Raw genomic sequence first — 21,354 nt, 5'->3', positions numbered from 1 at the left:
AATCCCAGGCTGGAAGTGACTTGTAGAGATTCTCTGGCCCAACCTCCTGTCAGAAGCAGGACCTTACTCACATTAGAGTTCCTGAACTCTGCAGACGAGTGACAGTTCCTGAACCTCAGTGACAAAACAGAGAGGACTAAGCAAGAACAGAAAGGCAGAAGGTAAATCACAAGTGATCCCCTGAAGGGAGGGAAAAGAAGAAATCACTGATTAAAACACCAAAATACCATGCCAGGTATAAGCTGTTACACCAACTAAGTTACACCAACTTAGCTACAGACAGATTTTTCCAGACTGCTGACAAAAAATAGCTTCAATACAATACTCTTCCTAGATTCACTTACAATGGAACAGTTCCTGCTAATTCAGCTGTTCTGTAATCAAAGTGAAAACACTTCAAAAATACCTCAGTACACGGAAGAGTCATGGATACTGCAGAACGCTTCTGAAATACCAGCAGGCCATAAGTACACTCAAGATACAGAACCCACAGAAAAATCTTAATATTATTAAGAGATACTCACTGTTCCACTGGCTTCACAACACAGACAGCCCCATCACAAGATGAAGGTAACATTTGATTTTTGCTGCATTAGAAAGCTTTACCCTACAGTCTTTCAACACCTTAGATCTCACCCAGCAATCAAGCTGAGACAGTGGCAACACACAAGGCCACGTTGACAGAATCAGCAAGCAAGTTGCTGGGAGCACAAACAGATATAACCAATTTTCATGTACATCATTTTATGTACATGTCTATAATAACCAACAGAGAGATTGGGAAAAAAAAGAGCAAAAGAGGAAGAGAGAAAAGTTAAACATATATTCATTTGTGATCTCAGTTCAGAATTAAGGGGAACTATGCTGCTAATCGGCAGTTAGCGTATTCAGTACCTCAAACTGAAGACTTACAAACTCCCAGAATAGAAAGGAGCACTGAAAGTACCTCTGAAAAGATGCATAATGCTGCTCACAAGAACAACAAGGCAGTTAGGTTGGCCTATGTCATCCAATAAGTTATACATGCCATGACCCCAAGCCAGCGCAGCAGCATCTTTAACTCCTCATTTCTATTAGGCAAAAGGACTGGAAGATATTGGGCAAAGTACACCGGAGCTCGAGAACAAGCAGACACCAGTTTAGAAAGAAAACAGTGAACTGTCCATGTTACAATCAGAACCTTTGCTAGTCCTTTTGGGCTGTAGATTTAAAAAAAAAAAAAAAAAAAAAAAAAAAAAAAAAAAAGAAACACCAAAGAGGATGCTATTCTGACTTGTAGGAAAGCACTGCTCCTGCTGACAGGTGGTTTCATTACCAGTCAACAGTACCAATGACTGTCTGAAGAGCCTACAGTACAAAGAGAAGCCTATGGGTGGAAGGGACAGCCACCAATAAAGCTAAAAAATGTACCTGTTGGACAGTGAAATATTCCCTAAACCACTAATCACATTCCTTTCTCCGTACGCTTGTACAGGATACCCAGTTGAGCTCAGGTGTTGCAGGCCTGCTTGTACAGGGCTAGCGTCCCCAGCCTGCGGTAACAGGAATCCCTAGCTTCATTTCAATACTGAAAAAACTATTTTAGTGCACTGAGAAATTAAACCAGAACTAAATCCTGAGATGCATGAGAGCTCTGTTCAAAGGTTACCTAATGCTAAGGATGTAAAAGCACTCATGCCCCATACTCTTCTGCATTCTCCTTCTCTTCTGAAAAAGAAGCTGCAGTATGAGGAGGCAAAGTAAAGGAGTTCCGTGGAACAAACAGTACTGTTCTGAGGGCATTCCTCTGCAGTTCTGTCACCGTATTGCTTTGTTTGTCCTATGTCAGGGGCAGGAAACATACAAGTTGTTTCACTCTTCATTGGATTGCATTTTGGTTCACAGAAGTATACTGGTGCCATTCAAATCTTAGATCCTCATCCAAAGGAAAAGTTAGGAGTAGTACCATGTATTTCATTTTATTCTTTCTTTTCAATAGTTAAATGCTCTGCATCTTTCAAAAATAAAAACCTTTTCCTATCAAAATCAACTGTTCCTCTTGTTTCTGAGAGTATCATCAATGAAGTTTATTACAGAAAACAATCTCTTAGGATAGCTATTAACAAGGGGAAAGCACAACCTAATTCAAACTAAAATTCAAATTAAGTTGTTCTCCAAAGAAAGCAAGCTTGTCACCCTTCCATATCATCCTTCTGGCATGTCAAAACTAGTTCAACCCAAGTTTTTCATCGGTGTATTACTCATCGTGAATTCATTAACAAAGAAAGGGAATGCCCTCAGCAGCAGGATGCCGTGACTCAATACTTTTCATGTTTGCAACACCTGTAGCTTCTGTCTTCAGTGCCTTGATGTTTGTTTTTGTTCTCTTTTTAAAACCAGCTAAAAATTAAGTTCTTCTGCATGCTTCAGCCCATACTGCAGCAGTTAATTTTTTTCTGCTCACCAGTATGAAGGCTATGAAAAGCACAGAAACCCAGAAGCCTCTGGATCAATCTGTATTTGACAGAACAGTCTGAACTGGATAGCTGCAAGTCAGTCAGCAACAGCATCACTTCAAAAGAAGCCTGGAGATTTTTAAGCCACCTCAACATGAAAGATTTGTTATAATGCAAGGAGAATCAGCACATGGGTACTTCAAAACTCAGTACAGAGAATGTTAACTGCAGAACACTGAACCAGTTTGTTTCTTGGTTGAGAAACCATTTCCCTTCCTTAGGGTAGCAATGGAAAAGAAGGGAAGAGGGAAGAACCTGTGCTTTCAATGTTTCTTCTGCATACTTGGGTCAGACCAACATTTCTCCAACAAAGCACATCCTACACCAAGAGCTTGACCCCACCCCTACAGGAGCCTTTAAATTACTGTTACTTACTGAGAAGCTGCTGAACTGAGAAGCTTACCCTGTGCGAGTCTGTGTGCAATTCTGCTACCTGGTGCTCATACATGTGTGCTTTCAACTTGTTAGCAACAGTGGAAGTAATACTAACTTTAATTAAAGATTAAAACAAGCAGCTGCAATCTCAAGGAAGAAAATAACATATAAAATAAAATAACAGAACAACCAACTTCTGCCCAAAACTCGATTTCTACCCAGAGCAAACTGATGTGAACTTGGTTTCTAGCACATCCCCAAAAACTATCACAAGCAATAGAAGTTAAAAATGCTGTCCTTCATTTTCAGCTTCTCTAGAAACCCATGTTTAGTAGAAGCCAGGATTTTATCTGTGTGCTGTCTTCAGCTTTCAGTAATATTACAACAAACATGCCGCCTGGCAAGCTGGAGGGAGAACATTCTCTTTGGAGGACAGGAATGAATTTGAATGAGGAACACTCACTGGCTGGGAGACAACGGGAATGGAACTGCAGAATCCTTCACAAGTACCAAGTGGTGAAACTGCCAGTATGGAGGCAAACTAGCAGGTAGGTGGTCAAATATGATCAAACAAGTGAAGGCACAGGGGGGTCACTGTCAGTGAAGTAGCAGAGATTGAGTTGAGCAATTAGTGCAAATTCCAGTTCAGAAGGTTAAATCCAGCATTCACATGCAAGTGAACCAGGAAATACCTGCCATCACCTCCTACTCCAGTTCTGCCCTACCCAGTGCTTAATGCCTGGCTGCCTTGGGGTGGCAGCTTCTTTACTTTAACATGAGTTTGACTGCAGAACAGTCCTGGTTTCAGTTAGGACAGAGTTAATTTTCCTCCTAGTAGCTGGTAGAGTGCTATGTTTTGGCTTAGGATGAGAAGAGTGCTGATAACACGCTGATGTTTTAATCGTTGCAGAGCAGTGCTTACACCAAGCCAAGGACATCTCAGCTTCTCGCTCTGTCCTGCCAACAGGCAGGCTGGGGGTGCAGCAAGACCTGGGAGGGGACAGACCCAGGACAGGTGACCCGAACTAGCCAAAGGGGTATTCCATACCATCTGACGTCAGGCTAAACAATATATAGGGGTGGCTAGCCAGGGGGAGGGGGGCCGGACTGCTCGGGGTTAGGCTGGGCATCGGTCAGCGGGTGGTGAGCAATTGCATTGTGCATCACTTGTTTGTACATATTATTATTAGTAGTACTACTATCATCATCATCGTTATTATTTTCCTGTCTTAATAAACTGTCTTTATGTCAACTCACAGGCTTCACTTCCCACTTCTCTCCCCCGTCCCAGAGAGGGAGGGGGGAGGGTGAGCGAAGGACTGTGTGGTGTTTAGCTGCCGGCCGGGTTAAACCACAACAAGAACCTGTGCTACAACAGCAAGCCTCAGCCTTACTCCAGTCCCACAGGCCAGATGCTGCCTTATTTGCCATCCTGAAGTGAGATGGAGGCAGTAGCACCACAAGACAAGTACTGATACGGTACATACCACTGTCCTACCTGCAGAGCCTGTTACACAACACAAAGCCCAGGTTGAAGCACGGTGGGGTCGCCTCAGCCCTGCCAAGCTCCTCATCAGCTTACACCATTTTACGGCGTCTTAGATTACAAAAGATCTACCAGACTTAGTGCTCGTAAAACATGGTTTGGCCACCAAAAGACTAAATCAACATACAATGATCTCAGCAGTCTTCTAGATAACTCAGGGAGAGGAGGAAACCAAGAATAAAAGAACTTTAACTAGCTCTTAGAATGAAGAATTTCGTAAGCCAGCTCTTACAGGAGCTGCTGCAGGAAGCAGAGAACAGCTGGCCTGTACACACAGGTGAGAAAAGTTGCACAGAGGAAACCAAGATTAGACATCTAAGTAAAGGCACTATGTAGATCTACCATTAAAAAAAGGTAAATAGGGAGGAGACTGGGTCTTCATTTCAATGGCGTCCAGCTTCAGCTGGAGGCTAGTTTATGTACACAAATGCCTGAAGTTGAGAGGCCTGCTCACCCTTACCAGCAGGTCTTAAAGACAGCTGCAAGCCAGAAAAACTGGCAGGGTACATACTCACCTGTTACCTGCAAAACTAAAATGGATCTCAGGTTTTTGCATCTTTCACAGATCATTTGGAAAAGTCTTGGACAGATCAGGAGGATCTTGGGAGGTGGTTGGTTTTTGTGTTTGTTTTAAAGTCACTGGTACTTAGTACCAACACAAGCTGATGTCTGCTAAGGCTTCTTTTCCAAAGCCATCTAAAGCTGGTTAACTGCCCTGAACAAAGGCTTCTCTCCATCAAGCTACACAAAACAGGCCATAAGCCTACTACATAGCAAGATTCCTACACCACATAAGACAACTGGGGAAAGCGATTTCTTGAGGAAGAAATCTAATTAAAACCGATCAAGACTCCTGCTTCCTCAGCTCCAGATCTGCACACGGATCTTCAGCTCTCACAAGGATACCTCAACAAAAAGCAGAGCGATTTTAAGAAGTTTAAGGTTTCTAAATCAGGTAGCACTCAAAGCAACAGCATCTAGGAATTGTGTCCCAAGTAAATTTTCTCAACCCAGGAAAAACAGTTTTATACATTAACATCATAATTTTTAGCAATGTAGTTAGTGAGCTCCAGAACATTTACCATACTACCACACAACTGTATAAAACCATGAACCAAACAACCTCACTTACGTACACAGAAGAGAAGTTCTGCTTAGAACTGAGCAAATGGAAGGCACACCCAGAACACCACCTGCTAGATTGAGGATTAAGCTGTCTTTAATCCTATCAATGATGGGATCAGGACTTTATTATGCTCAGAGCTACTCTTTCACAGGAACTGCACACAAGAATATACAATATTAGCTTATACATTTGCATTTTAGGAATGTTCCAACCTTTGCAGTAGGAGAAAAATAGCTGTCAAAATCCTGAGTACCAGGCTTTAAGCACAAATTAAACAACTTTATGGTACACTTTACCTATGAGACTACCTTCCCTCTGAGCATGCACACACTCCCCTTCTCATTACTCCATGAATACAATGAGTTAGAGGAACAAGGTATTGTACATCTGGATTACAAAGAATGTGAAAGGCGCACACACATCCAGAGACTGAACTGAGATGTTGAACTTGAGCAAGTTTAAATATTAGAAGTCTAATGCTTTTTAGCAGGATGCCAGACTTAGTTTTAACTTTAAACTAGACAAGAACACATCACCTTTTTTTTTTTTTGTGCCCCCAAACACTGAAGAATCACCAACTCCCCTCTTCCTTCCCATGTATAAAAGCCACCAGCTCTTTTTTCTGCTTTACCTTACCAATGGTAAGGTAGAATAAGGTACAGTGGAGGTAATTCTTACCTTTACTCTCTGAGGCTACCTGCCCACTTTCCTTGCCCAAACAAGGCCCACAACTACACCTATATTTTACAATTCACTAGATTTGTACTTGACAAAAAGTGAAGTATTTATAAACACAGAGTCACAGCTCGGTCAGGTTTGCCAGAGCCCAAATACCTTCCTGACGGTGTTTCTGAGTTGGAAGAAAGCCTTCTTACTGCCAGCGAGGAGACAATCCAGTAGATGCCACCCAAATCTGCTCAATGCTCTTTAGTTACCTTCCAGCTCAACTCCTGCTCTCCGATGTACTGGAAAGATTCACAGACTGTCAGTAATACAGAACAGAGATCAGAAGAACAAATTTTTTCCACAGCTCCCAGATACTTATGAAAGAATAAGCAGAACTGTAGGCCCTCTACAGTTTTATCTTTTGACCAAGATGATTATCTCAGAGTCAGATATTATAATAGCTGATTTGATAAGCCTCTGCTTTTGCAATTTGCTCTGTGACCCAATCAGAATACTGAACAGTTGCCTCCTATACAGGTGACCTTTTATCCTACATTAACACTTCACCATACCTTAAAAGTAAAGCTACAACTTACCCTCATCCCACCCAGACCCCCAAAAGAAAAAACAATACTGGTATTGACCTTGTCTAGAACTGGAAGAAAATGTGGTGAGGAAGAAGACAAGGCTTAATTATCATGTGTTTACAAAGACTAAGGACTTGGCTCTAAAGCTATGCATCCATCTTGGTAGGCACCTGAAAGATTTTTGCAAATGTGAAAAAAGCCCATACTGTTAAGATGGCACTGAATTCAAAAGCAAGCTTCACTTCTCAACTTCTATGCAAGATGTTTTTTTCTTTAAAAAAAATCCACAAAGCACCCATGCAGCTTTATAACTATTCCACCTCCTTCTCCTCTTTACTATTATTTTTTACACCATTTAATAAAATGCACTTGCAGGGGAGACTCAAGGCAAACAAAAGGATATTTAGCTGAAGAGGGCTGCTTCATCACAATGCAAGATAGAACACCTCCTGACAACACTTGAGCACAAAAAAAATAGACACAGGGAATTGACTGACTTCAGGGAAGGATTAAAGAACAAACATGAATCAGACAGGCTTGTGAAGGAACAGGAAAAATACCTGCAGGCCCAGAAGCAAGTACAGTTTCTTCCTACCCTCTGCACAGTATCTTATCATATTAAAAGCAAAATTTACTTATTTCCTACAGGCTGCAGCCTCTCCTTATCCTACATCTGTTTTGCTAATCAAAGATATTCAGCTAGCAACATGCACATCCACATCCCACATACGATTAAGGAGCAATGAAGTGTTTGAGTAATCATGGCATCTTTACTACCTTTATTTCCCCACTTCAAGTCTTCAAAGTAATTAGTCCCAGCATCTCCAACACCCATTTGCTACCAAAGATGCTGAATTAATTGAACTCAGTTTGGATCTATCCTTCTATGCTGTCTAAACTTCACTGGTATCTTTTCTTTGTATTTAAAGGCTTCCCTGGCAGAACAGTCTTGGGACACAGCTACTCCGTGCCGCAATTGAGAACAGCCTAGTCCAGCCATGAGCTACTTACACAGAACTGAAGTAGTTCGAAAACAGTGCCCACTGAAGTTGCAGTATTAAAGACTACTTAATAGCACATCTATTTTAACTTGTTAGAAGAAGGGGGATTGCATAAAGCTTATGATTTTATTTTTTTTCATCAACAGCCTGCTGCTGCAGTTTCAGATATCAGGGCTAGCATATGCCATCACCATACACTAGTATGACAATATTCATTACATTAAACAGCTGCATGATAGAGTTTCAGTGGAGGGAGTGCCTTTTTTTTTTTTTTTTTTTTTTTTTAAGAAAAAAAGTTTCAAACCTAGTGTAGCATTGTGCATTTGATAACCGGTATTTTCCTAACTAAAAGGACACCATAAGCATTCTGCACATATTCAAGTATGACAGAAACTGAGCGAAAAATTGATGTTTTTTTTTTTTGTTTTTTAAAAAAATATCGTTATTAACGCTAAGCTCAATAGTGATTACACTGAATCCCACTTCCAATACTCTTCATACATAACTTAACTTACCACTGAAGTCACCATACAGACTACAGAGAGAGAACAGAACAGTCATTAGAGCACTGGAGCTATCATTGTGCAGTTTTGCAGCAGGACTCCACTCTGTACTCCATAGAGTACCCCAGTACTGAGGGGGGTAAAAACCCAACCACAGCTCTTGGGAGACATCTTAGTGAACATGATCACCTTAATGAGCTAGAATTAAGTCAGTTCCTCTCACCCAAAACCTAAGTGAAAGTCTTAGGTACTTGACAGAAGATGCTCTCTGACTACATGTATTTATCCAAAGCTGCTGCCTTGGAGTATGTCATTACTCCAAGCCCCTGCTCTTACACAAACATCTCAGAAAGTACGGGGATAAGGTACAATTATCAGCCTCACTCTAATGCCTGCACAGGCTGATTTCATGCTGAATTGGGTGTATCAAACTTCAGGAGCTAGGTCAAAATACAGATGACTGCATCTGTACAAGTTTATATCACCAGTTCTCAGCAATAAAACCTTCCAAATTCTGCTGAAACAACCTGAAATTAGATCAACTTCACCACCACCAATGGTTGCTCAATCTATGAAAGTAGAAAGAATAACGCAGCGTAGCTGATAGCCAGTTACAAATACATAAGCTGAAATTCCTTCCACCTCAGAGCTGGGCCACCAACAACTCCACCCTCCCCAGTGCCATGGCAAACATCAGAATAGGTACAACTCAAGTCTGATGCCATAACCTGGAATACTATTAGCAAGCAACCGACTACCTCAATTTTGGATGCACCACTACTTAATGTACCCATTTAAATCGCTATACTCTAGAGCAGGTTGAGCTTCTGCTGGTAGCTGCTACAGGTCTGGACTTGCACTTGTCACTTTCATTGATGATGAACAGCAGAAAAGATCAAACCCTTCTAAAGTAAGCATGGGACTTTTTTTGACTGCGTTAGCTTTGCCATTTGATATTTCTTGTAGTTTTTTTTTTTTTTTTTTTTTATAAAAAGGTTAGATCATGTGTAACACACACACAGTGCTGGTGCTTGGAAGCCCCTACACCTAACACCAACTCTCTGAGTTTCAGGGGAAATTGAATAGTTTGCATCTTTTTGTCGCACTTTGTCATCTCCAAGCAGCATTCATGGAAGTTGGCACAAAACGCTAGGTCACAGAATTTCTAGGTTGGAAGAGACCTCAAGATCATCAAGTCCAACCTCTCACCTAACGCTAACAGTCCCCACTAAACCATATCCCTAAGCTCTACATCTAAACGTCTTTTGAAGACTTCCAGGGATGGTGACTCCACCACTTCCCTGGGCAGCCTGTTCCAATGCCTCACAACCCTTTCAGTAAAGAAGTTCTTCCTAACACCTAACCTAAAACTCCCCTGGCTCAACTTAAGCCCATTCCCCCTCGTCCTGTCACCCGGCACGTGGGAGAACAGACCAACCCCCACCTCGCTACAGCCTCCTTTGAGGTACCTATAGAGAGCGATAAGGTCGCCCCTGAGCCTCCTCTTCTCCAGGCTGAACAAGCCCAGCTCCCTCAGCCGCTCCTCGTAGGACTTGTTCTCCAGGCCCCTCACCAGCTTCGTCGCCCTTCTCTGCACCCGCTCAAGCACCTCGATGTCCTTCTTGTAGCGAGGGGCCCAAAAACTGAACACAGTTCAGTTCAGGTCCTTCAATGCCTCACCACAATTGTTCAAGACTGACACGTGGCAGGTTAATATCTTTCAAACACCTTCCCTCAAGGAAGCTAAGTGTAGAGAACCCTGTGCGAGCTACTAGCATTGATGGCACGGATATAATATTTATGACAACATGGCCAGAGTCAGTGGCATATAAACTGAATGCTTAAACATACCATCACCTTTGTTTTTTCCTCTTCCTTTTTGCCTTTAACTGCCAACAAGGTATTTCAGGCTAAAAATAAGGCATTTAAAGCACCCTAAGCCAAAAATGATCCAGAAACACAATGAAGAATCATCATCTCCCTAGCTTTAAAAACAAAAGAAAAAGCCAAACCACTTTAAAAAGAGATCCCATTAGTGCTGACAGTATTTCCAGGAATAGGCACTCCCCTTTTCTGAGAAACTAAGATTTAAGACTGGTTCTTTCAAATACTTTCCGCAGGACAGCTTACCTTCCCTTACCTTCCTTCTCTACATCATTAGCAGCATGAAATTGTACTTGTTTACTCCGTGAAAGCAGCAGACACATTCTCACCGAACCAGAGTTCAGCAAGAGGCCAAGTGTTCTTTGATGAGGACAATCAAACTACGGCTTTGCACCCCTGTCAGTTCCAAAGCTGTCTGTTACAGCAAGCAGACTACAGAGAGAAAGAATAATTGCCTAATGCGTTGTAGTTCCTTCTGTCATAGGTAGACTCCATATACTCATATGCTGCTACTACGGTTGGAAGCCCAAAGCTGAGAAAGACACTGGAAATCAGTTCCTGTAAGTTATGGATGCTTAAATATTTTTTAACATCTGAAGGCAGGCAATAAACCTTACATTTGTGATGCACTTAAGCCTTGAACAATTATTTCAGCAGTGACAGGGTAACTTCAAATTCCAGAAATAAGATGTTTTTGGAAGAACTCTTGCTACTACTTCCATGCTTAGGGAAGAGAGGTCACACACTGCTTTATTTGTTTTGTTGAATCCAAAACTATTTAAACAGCCGTTCACTTAAGTAGCATCCAAATAGAATACACCACAAAATGAGTTTAGCAGAAAGTATTTGTAATGATGAGCAGAGTATTATCCACAGAAGGAAAGCATGAAATAAGATGAAAGCTTTATAACTGTTACAGTCTATGCTTATTTCAACATAATCATATTACCTATGTGGTTACCTAAAGCCAGATTTGTTCCCTTGTAACATTTTTCCAAAACAATCAAAAACTGTAAAATTCCCCTCACTTCTTCCCTCAACTAGAATACTAATCACGTGTCAAAATTATGGAAGAGTAAACTACTCTAACAAGATACCTGCAATACAATGAAGTGCAGTAATACCAAGCAGCATGGAGATCCCATACCCAAGTACTACACCAGAGGTTTTACTATAAGCCAAGATCTTGTCAGCTGAAATAAGCATTACTGACTACACACTCCCAATACTCACAGGCTGACATGCTGTGTATCTGGGGACAGGCTGGGGAGGTAACAATACTTTGGCATCCACAGTAACAGAGTAACCGATGAACCTCCAGCGCTTTTGCACAAAGCCTTTATCTGGCATCTCTATCCCGTCACAGTTGGCCTTGGTCAACAGAGAGGAATTCCAGTTGAAAGAACAGAAAAACGCTCTTACAGGAGATGACTAATAAAGCCTGTATTATTTAGCCTGGCAACATCAAGGTTATAAAAGCCTTCTGTAAGGGCCAAGGGTAAGACACCATGAGAAGAAAGTTACTTTAAATGAGAGTCCAGTACTAAAACAGTTAGCAGGCAGAACAGAGCTATGCAAACTTCCATGCTGGAAGCTGCACAATAGTTAAATCCAATAAAAGGCATGCCAAAAGAATCTTTCAGGAGGACTGAAGAATTAAAAAAGTATAGAAACAAAACTAACACAGGCACTTAATTGCTTTTTAGACACTTGCAAATTGAAGATTTACGCGATGTACAAACAGCGTTAGCAGATTACACTTTTGACATTAAGAAGTCCCTTACTAAGCTTATTCCTAGGCAGCAGTACTTCACCGTCCTGACATGCAGCTTATGAATGCCAAGTTCTGTAGGCCAACCAACAGAAAGGAGATGCTAGTGCTGCTCGGGACTGAGACACTTGGGGCAAGCAGTGAAGAGGTCAGAGATGACAGTGGGAAGAAGCACGCCTTTCCTGTCTGCAGTTTGAAGTTTTCCTTGCCGTCCCATGGTCCTACCAAGAATAAGCTTGGTGGCAACTAAGGGAAGAGAACTTGTACCCACACCTCCTGCTCGGGTGGGAGCAGGCAGAAGATAGCTCTCCACAAAGCAACTTACTGCACTATAAGCAGAGACTTCTAGGATTTAAAATAAAAAAGCCACAAACCATACTCCACACTTTTGGATAGGGTTATTCTATGCAGAGGTTGTTTATCCAGCTCGATCCTCCTCTTGTTGTGTCACTCTGTGCCCATATGTTCAAGTTTGATATCTCCCAGATGTAGGGAGGGGTGGGGTCGGAATAGTGCCAGAAGTTGATACATTCAGAAAACCAAACCAACTACACTTTTTTTTTTTTTGGCAAGAGCTCCTTGTAGAACTAGCAGACTAAAACATGGGAGCACTAGGAGAGGTTAACACAGATTTTGCAATGGAGTTATTAAACATTTAAGACAACTTATTTCAGAATGGGTTACAAAACAAAGACGGACAAAATATCACCTTAACTCTGCTGATAGAGCAATTTCCAGTATCACCTGCTACCTAGTTTTGATTTGCCATCTTACTGCACTGGCTTTCCAAAGAGCCTGTCGGGATTTTGTTAAAGGAAACCAACACAAATCTAAAAGTCTGTTAGGAAGAAACCATTTCTTAGTTGAAGGGGAATAGCTTTTAGATGACAACAACTGTCAGACACATTCAACAATTTTGTGACGCGTAGCAACCCACTGGGCTTACTTCTGAATAACTTTTTAAAAATACTCCAACACTGCTACAGTAAGAATAAATTCACTTGCATTAGTAGTACATGTGATATCTAACAGGGTTTCCAGTAGCTTTAAGTGGGAATGAAACAAAAAAAAAAAAAAAAGCAACAAGGAAATAGTGCAGACAGAAGCCAGGCGAGCTTAGGACAACCAAACTACTAAGAACAAGTGGAGGGAATGGATGGAGTGGTTCTGGTGACACTGCAGATGCTGCCAGCAGGAATCATGGTTAGAATTTGTAAAGATCCCAATGTGATAGAAACCCCGACCTCACCTGAACAAAATACACAGAGTAGAGTTTTGAAAAGTAGATGATGCAGCTACATTAAATTTATCCACTGGGTTCAGTTACCTAACAGGAATTTACCTTTAAAGCTACACAAGTAGTTTGAGCAGCTTTTGACCAAGTCTATCACAGAGGAAAGCCTGATGTACCCAGGCAACGTACGTTACTCCAAACCACCTCTGGAAGCTATATAGCAACAAATATGTTCACTGTAGGGTATTTTGACACAGACTGAAATTACTGATTGTCACTTCGGTGAAGTCTCAAAGGCAACGGCAACATTAATTCTAAGTGTGCTCTCAAGAAGTAACTCATTACTGAAGTTGTGTTTACCTCGTATTTCCAAATTTATACTTCTCTGAGTCTAGCTTACTTGAACACATCAGCACACAGCCAAGGCAGAGCCTTCAGTGCCCATTCTGTTCCGGCTCCAGCTTGGTTTCAGCAGTATGTTAAGAATCCCTGTGCTATTAAAAAATAGTAAGAGGGTTTTTTTTTCCTACTTTGACCATAGTGCTCAAGTGTTTAAACATGAATGAAAGGCATTTAATGGGGCATTCCTTCACATACTGAATTCCACAACATTCATCTCTGCCCTTCACAGTTAACCTGAAGAGAACTCTACTTCCATTCTCTTAATCAAGCATTGCAATTTCCAGATCAAGCCATACAATGGTATTTCTCTTAAAAATGCTTCTTTCAGTTGTAGTTGAAGTGTTGATGAAAGTTTTGAGCTGGCGTCTTCTGTCAATAGCCTAGTATAAAACGTGGCTGGGACCTACACTGAGCTATGAGTCTACAAATAATTGAGGTAAACGAGAACTAGGGAGGATGCAGCAGTACTATTTCAACTTTAGAGTTGCCATACAAGAGATCTGAAGAAAGCATACTTGCTATCATTTTTTTTTGGGGGGGGGGAAAGAATTTTATTTGTTCTTCTGCCAAGCTTTTGGTAAGAGAGGAAGGGAACAGAACTGATGCCTTTAATCCTTATCCATAACCTTACGGTATAATAGCAGCCTTCATTCTTATTGCTACTACTTTACTGCAGAAAGCTGACTATCTGCTGGAAACCACCACGGTAAGAAATGGCAACGTGCACGCTCATTAAACAAACGCGCACAAGATAGAACATGGGTCATCTGTAAAGCACTGCTTTTGACACTTGGAATCCTGACTGAAGTTTTGCCAAGGCCACGCAGCTTCCACCGCTTCCTTTCAGTGACAGTCAGTGAAAGTGGCAGCCTCCCCTCAAGTTCTGATTTAACTTCAGGTTGCATTTCAACGTACAGCAATGAAATTTATGCCCTTTTTGTCGCTTGAATCGATTTAAGTAACACCAGCAGTCAAAACAAAGGCCTGAAACCTAGCTATGCAACATCTTTTTGGGTACCGTTCACTCCAGCTCAGCCACGCAGACTACAACTGCCTGCAGGCCCCCGTTCAAGCTGGTGGCTTCCCACCTCTCCCCCACCACTCAGGATGGATGAGTTCATCACATTGCTATACCTGGAAGAGCTGTGAAGGTCAGATAAGAAGTCCTAATCAGAAATCATGGCTCCCACTCAGTATCTTGATTATAACTGAGCTTATCGTCAAAATAAAGAGGAAGAGAAAATTCATTCTGTAAGGCTGAGCTCCAAGCCTATACTCAGCAGACAGCCTATTTCTTCATGAGTTCTCTTTAAGTGCATTGTCCCACTTCAGCTGTGTTCAGAAGGCTCAGTTGCAGTGCACACACCTTCCTAAGACCAGGAAAGGACACTCTTCATACTGAATAAGTTTAATTACAGAAGGGATTTGAAAACACAAATATGGAAAAAAAAAAAAGTCATCTTCTAGCCCTGCTGTTAACTGCATCTTACATTGTTATTTGATCCAAAAGTAGACGTCTACCACAGTCATATGCTACAAGTGTGTATGACATGAAGGCAGCAGGCCTCACTAACTCCAGGAGTTTGAGTAAGTGTTCATTATTCCAGCATCAATTAATGCAAGTCCCTGATGTGCGGTGGTAGAGGCAGTGGGGGCAAAACTGCAACACCTACATTGCTCCTAAAAAAGATCCATTCTCAACTAAAAAGATACTACATACGTATTTTTGATTTGCACATTCCTTCACCTGTGCTTGTATATTTAACCAGCCTTAGACTAAGAGAGGAGGTGAAGACCAGAGTTAAATCACATGGAAGCCCATGGCACAGAGACACCTTCTCATATCATATATTCAGATAGATAAGACAAGCCATAACAAGCTCACAGGGAAGCAAGACACAGAGAAAGAAGAACAGTACAAGCACGCATGATTTCTAAAGAGCAAAGATAGCAAAAGGCTAGACCTAGTTACCCTGGAGCAGACGTATGTACTAGATTACCTAGGAAATTTTATCCAAGGCCTATTTTTTCCTAATGGTTTTACATTTAGTAACTAACTGTGAGGTGCAAAGTACAAACTCTCCATTACAGTTACTGCTCTGCTTTAACAACAATATTAACCACTTTTTCAAAACAGCACAGTAGTCAGCCACAAACCTAAAAGAGATACACAGTAATGCCTGCCTCATAACCAGTCAGCCATCTAGAAGTTTAACACCCTTGCCTCCAAATAATACATGCACATCAGGAAACAGTATCTTTGAACCTTCCACTTTTACAAAAGCCTAACAAGTATTCGCCTTTCTTTACACTAAGTTTACTTACTTGGATGTTAGGCAATAAAGTAATGGTGGTCAATAACAAGTTATTCTGAATGGAGGAAAAAAAAAAAAAACACAAAATATACCTTGCTTCTCAGAGCTTAAAGAAAGCCCTCTTGTTCAAGGAGTACAAATAGCAGGGAGCTCAGCTTCCATTTTGAAATACCAAATTGCTCCCTACAACACAAGGTTCACATTCCAGGAGATGACTCAGTCCCTTCATACCTTTTAAGAAGGTCAAATCTTGGCAGCTTATCATGCACTTCATGGCAGCCAGCATCACAAAGCTGACCAATTCATTCAGAAAACACTGAAAAATTCGTGATTTTTCACCCCCCTTCTGTGACACAGCACCATACTGCTACACATCATGGAAGCCTTCCAGAATCCACCTCTTTTTTTTTTCCTTCCCTTTTTTATCACTCAAGAAGATGGTGTAATTTTATCAGTTTGCTAATCAATTAAAGCCTATTTATTCAAAAGCAGAAAAGGCCAAGCAGGAGCAGGACCAAGTGACCTCCAGAAGTCCTTTCTAAACTAGCTTTTTCTATGAACAATGGCAAGAAAGGCTTTCTTTGATCAGCTGAAGGCAAGTATGGCTTGAAAACCACAGATAGTACTAGATCCCTGATGAACACCTTGTTGATACACACCTAACTTTTCCAGTTTTTCCTACGCAAGTCTTCACTTTGAAAGTAGACTGTTACTCTCATACACAGCAGTTTTCTGCCACATTTGTACCGAGTATGTTTGTGAGTCAAGTAAGACTGGCAACAGCCAGTACATTACAAGACAAGCCTTTTTACAGACAGTGCGAGTAAACAGATCAGCTGTGTGCGCTCAAACCCTGGCTGCCAGACAGAATTAAAGGGGAACATGATTGCGTATTTACACAGCTAGATTCTACCAACTTGATGAGAAAGATTTTCTCACATGGCAGGATTTGGAGAACAATTGCTCCTCAAAACTAACCTCCACAGTAAAGTAACCATCACCAGACTTTGAAAGCACCCAATGGCTGCTAGTTGATTTAGGTTGTTTTTCACACTGACTTGGTATCACATGCAGCTAGAAATCTCCTGCTCATACAAGATCACTGACTTCATGTTTTGTGTGCAATTACTTTGTTTAAAAGACATCCTGAACCAAACAGCTACATGTAAGTATTTGGTCACATTCAGATGCTCGATTACCAGTGAGAAGCATGAAGATGGTTTAGCTCCTTGAGAGACATTATTTCACGTACATTGAAAAAAAAATCATGAGGAAAGAGTTAATGTGACTTTGTATTCCAGTAACCAGGCTCATGGCCTAAATTAAAACTTTACCATGGAAGCACTCTAAGAAATTGGTTCATATACTGCCATAAGCCTGTTCTGATACTGTGCATAGATTAAAGTATTAAGATCTATTTCACAGTAAACATTACTACTTTGGGAAAGTAAATCCAGTGACCCAAAGGTAGCCTGTTATCCTACTGCCAAGAAATTCAGACGTATTACTACCTTCACAGTCAGTACTGAATTGGGCGGTGACAGCCTGATGAGAAGTTTCCAAGACTATGAATTTGTCATAGAGTCCACAAAGTGCTTTATAGGGAGTGTTACTAATTTTACAGGTGATTAACAGGACATAGATCATCAGACCGGCCAATGGAAGATCCCAGCAATATTCCAGGTCCAAGTTTTTGACAACAGGACAGCATACCACATTGAACAACTCTGGGATTTGATTATACATTGTCACAGTAATTTAGTATCGTGTGACAGAGGACAGACCTGTGACCAGGAGTGTTCTACTTGCTGCTTACTAATTAGCTAGTTAGAAAAAGTAGCTTAGCCTAAAGAACTAACACAGATAGTTCTGAGCTTCACTTACACTGAAAAATAAGTACAAACATGCAGGTTAGTCAAACAGTTTTCCTGCTCAGGCTTCAGCTTCACTGCTGAGCAACAAAAAGGATTTAGTCAGGTTATCTTACTGGATTGTCTCAAAGTAAATAACTACTTATCAGTAATCTTAAAGACTCAAGAAAATTTCATGCACCAAGCCGTGATGAGTTAAAGTCAACTATATTAGGTCCCTAAGAAAATGCTATACTAGCAATGCAGAGTCCTTGTGGCCCATAGTTTTGGGCTTCAGATTTTGTAAACATATAAGAAAATCATGGTGAGGACTTGTTCTTATAAAATCATTCCATCTTGGGTTTGAAGACAGTCAAAATACAATATAAAAAGAAAAACAAAGAAAATGAACTTGCGCATCTCTCCTGATCGAGAATGACAGCTGCCATCAGCCATTTACTGGGAAGATACAGGTTATTTCCCTACCGGTCACTGGCCAGAAGAACTTTTGCAGGACACAAAAAGACTCCATTTTCCTAAGCCTCTTACTCAACACAGCAGCACTCCTGCTGAAGTAGATCTGCTGTATTAATAAGCAGTAATGCCACACCATGGATGACCTACAATTTCCCTACTAACACTAAGGCCTGTTTAGACTCCTACCTATGGAGCCATCTGGAGACTGGAGAACATGCCGACTCAAAAATCATCAAGACAAGCTTACTCCCAGCATTTTTTATAAATCCTAGGAGTGAAAGAAAAATCAGACAACCTATATTTCTAACGCAAGAGACATTGAACAACAAATGCTTTAGATAAAGCCTTCCATTACGATCAAAACCAGAAAGCTACTCTATATACACAGCTGAACCACACACAATAAGCTACATTTTACAAATGTAGAAACTGTGACAAGTTGAAGACGTGTATGCTTGTAAGAACTACTAGAAGTGTTATTTACAGTATTTACTCACCAGAACCCTGCTTTTAAGCATCTTAGTTCAGTGTTAAAATATTAGCTGCAGAAACTGAAATACTAATATTTTCATGAATATATGTAACCCCTGCCAATATTTATTAGATAGGCTACCAAGCAAGAAAAAGGTATACAGTTGTTTTCCAAGTACTGCCTTCATGTTGATTATATTTGTATATGCAAATATTAAAAAAATATTTTTTTTAACCACAATGAAAAAAAAACTCTCAAATATGTTTGAGGGGAAACTAAACACCAAAAAAAACAAACCACCCCAGGGTTAAATTTACAGTGTTGGGGTGGGGGGAAGAGAGAGAACTGCAAAGAGAATAGAGCAGAGATAAACAGAAGCAATCACTGCAACACTTGCATCTCAAGTCTTTCTTTTAAAGAAAGCACATCCACAGTGACAATTCTCCTACGAAAAGCTTGCAAAATTAATTTAAATTTAAATCATTAGAATACCTCTTCTTCCCAATTATGAAGGATGTACTTCATATTTGTCAGGTGGTAACTAATTAACTCCTCTTTCTGCCAGCCTTTAAAGCACCAGGAAGCTCAATACTGGTAATACACAGCACACAAACTGGGGAAGTTATCCCGTTTGAGTCAACTTTTGCGTTGTGGTGTTTCAACACCTGGATCAATATTATTTCCGCTGAACAAAGTAGGAAAAAAAGACACTAAGCAGTCTTCTGGAAAAAAAAAAAAAATATTTCAAATTATTATTAGATCGCCACACATAATCAAACCACCCTGAAAACACACTGCACGGACTCTGAAAGCCTTTCCAAGCAGCACGCCAGAGTTACAGAATAAATTTAGGCCGGTACCAAGCACTCGTTTCTTCCCCGTGTGTAAATGCGACACAATCAGGCCTCACACGCAGGCCTCTCTCTCCAGCACAGGCAGGACCTTTGTTCGATACGTCGATGTTTTTCCCCCAAAGCCCTTGACACAACTTTCCATTCTTCCCCCCATTATTTTCCAGCTCGCGGGCCAGACTTTCGGGCTCCCGGGCCCTGAAAACCCCCCGAGTGTGGAGAAAGGCAGCGCTGGAGGAGGGAGGAGGGGAGGTGGGGGGGCAGGAAGGGGGAACAATAAAAAAGTTGAGCAGCAGCAGCAGCAGGAAGACGGGCCTGCGGGGCTCCCGCAGCACACGGCCGGGGTCGCTGCCAGCCCGGCGGGGCCCGGCTGCCCCCAGCGCCCCCCCCGGGCCGGGGGCAGGAGGAGGCCGGGCCGGGGGAGGCCGGGCCCGGAGCTGCCGAGTGCGAGGCGTTATGCAAGAGGAGGCGAGGAGCCGGCAGCTCGCTTCGCGACCGAAAGCGAGAAAAAAAAATAAAAATAAAAATAAAACAAAATAACCCAGCGGCTCCGAAGCGCGAGCTGCGGGAAGAAAAGGAGAGCACATAATGGCCCTGCCAGGCGGCCGGCGCTGGGCTCCAGCCCGACGAGCGCCTCCATTCCCTGCCCACCGCCCTCCTCCTCCTCCCTCCATCCCCCCCACCACGAAAGCCCGTGGAATATGGACGCCGGGCCATTATTTAGCATTTTTAGCCAGCCGGGAGGGGAGGGGAAGGAAATAAGAGCTGCTGCTGGTGGTTTTGTGTTTTTTTTTTTTTTTCCTCTCTCTCTGAGATATTCGATGCGCAAAATAAGGAAAGAGGGGAAGAAAAAAAAAAAAAAGGAAAAAAAAAAAAAAAAAAAAGAAAGGGCAGCCCTGAGGGAGAGGCCGCGGAGGCGGAAGGGCAGCGGATCGAGGGGGGGGGGGGGGGGGGGAGGGCAGCCCCCTGCGGCCTCCGGGGGGCCCCGGGGAGGCCTCGCTCCCCCCCCGCACACCCGGCCGAGCCGTGCCGGCCCCGCAGCGGGGGGCACGCAGCGCCCGGCCGCTCTGAGGCCCCGCTCCCCTCCCCAGCCCCCCCCTCTCCAACCCCCGACCCCCAACGCCCCCCCCCGCCCCGTTCCCCACTCACCCCGGCGGAGGCCCCGCGCCCCCCCCAGCCCACAACAATGCCCCGGGATGGCGCCGCGCCGCCACCCCCCACCCCCCCCGGCTGGCGGAACGCCGGGGACGACACAAGGGGCCCGGGGGGCGCGGGGGGAGCCCCGGAGCCCCCCCCCCAACGGCCGGCGGCGGGTACCTAGTTTGTCCCGGTGCGGCCTCCGCAGACGCTCCGCGCCTCCCCTCCTCCCGGCGGCAGCCGCCTTCCTCCCTTCAATTATCAGCTGAAGCCGCAGCACCGAGCGGCGCCGCCTCCGCCGGCTCCGCCGAACCCCTTCCAGCGGCGCGGGGGGGGGGCGGGGGGGGGCGGCCCGGGGGACTACTTTCTCCCAGCGCCGGGGCTCCGCGCGCCCCCCCCCCCCAGGCCCTGCGGGCGCTCCACGCCCGGCCCCGGCCGCCGCCGCCGCCGCCGCCCCCCGCGCAGCCCCCGCGGCTCCCGTGTGCGTGCGGGGCCCGCCGCCTGCGCGCCGCCGTTCGGCCAGGCGTATCCCTCCGCCGGGGTCGGCGCCCCGCGGCCCGCTCGGGGCCTCCCCTCGCGGCGGGGGGCGATGAGGGCGGGCGGGGGGCGGCGGGGGGAGCGCGGCGCGGTGTGGCGGGGGGGGGGGGGGGGAAGGCGGACGG

General features: G+C 43.4%; 1 protein-coding gene across 7 annotated transcripts in view; it reads right to left on the bottom strand.

Annotated features, from left to right (window-relative positions):
• TRIP12 (thyroid hormone receptor interactor 12) overlaps positions 1-21,175 on the bottom strand; it is a 76,420-nt gene extending 55,245 nt beyond the window's left edge. For 6 of the 7 annotated variants that reach the window (XM_084292053.1, XM_084292055.1, XM_084292057.1 and 3 more), the window contains exon 1: positions 20,873-21,175. The gene's annotated coding sequence lies outside the window, so the exon portion shown is untranslated. Of the gene's footprint in view, positions 1-19,196; positions 19,427-20,872 lie in introns of all 7 variants that reach the window. The other variant, XM_084292054.1, reaches the window with a different exon arrangement.
• Between the last annotated feature and the right edge of the window lie 179 nt (positions 21,176-21,354).

This window comes from Netta rufina (assembly GCF_964035555.1).
Source record: "Netta rufina genome assembly, chromosome: 9".
Lineage (NCBI taxonomy): Eukaryota > Metazoa > Chordata > Aves > Anseriformes > Anatidae > Netta > Netta rufina.
The sequence above is the reverse complement of the archived record's forward strand: the minus strand, read 5'-3'. Positions and strand labels throughout refer to the sequence as shown.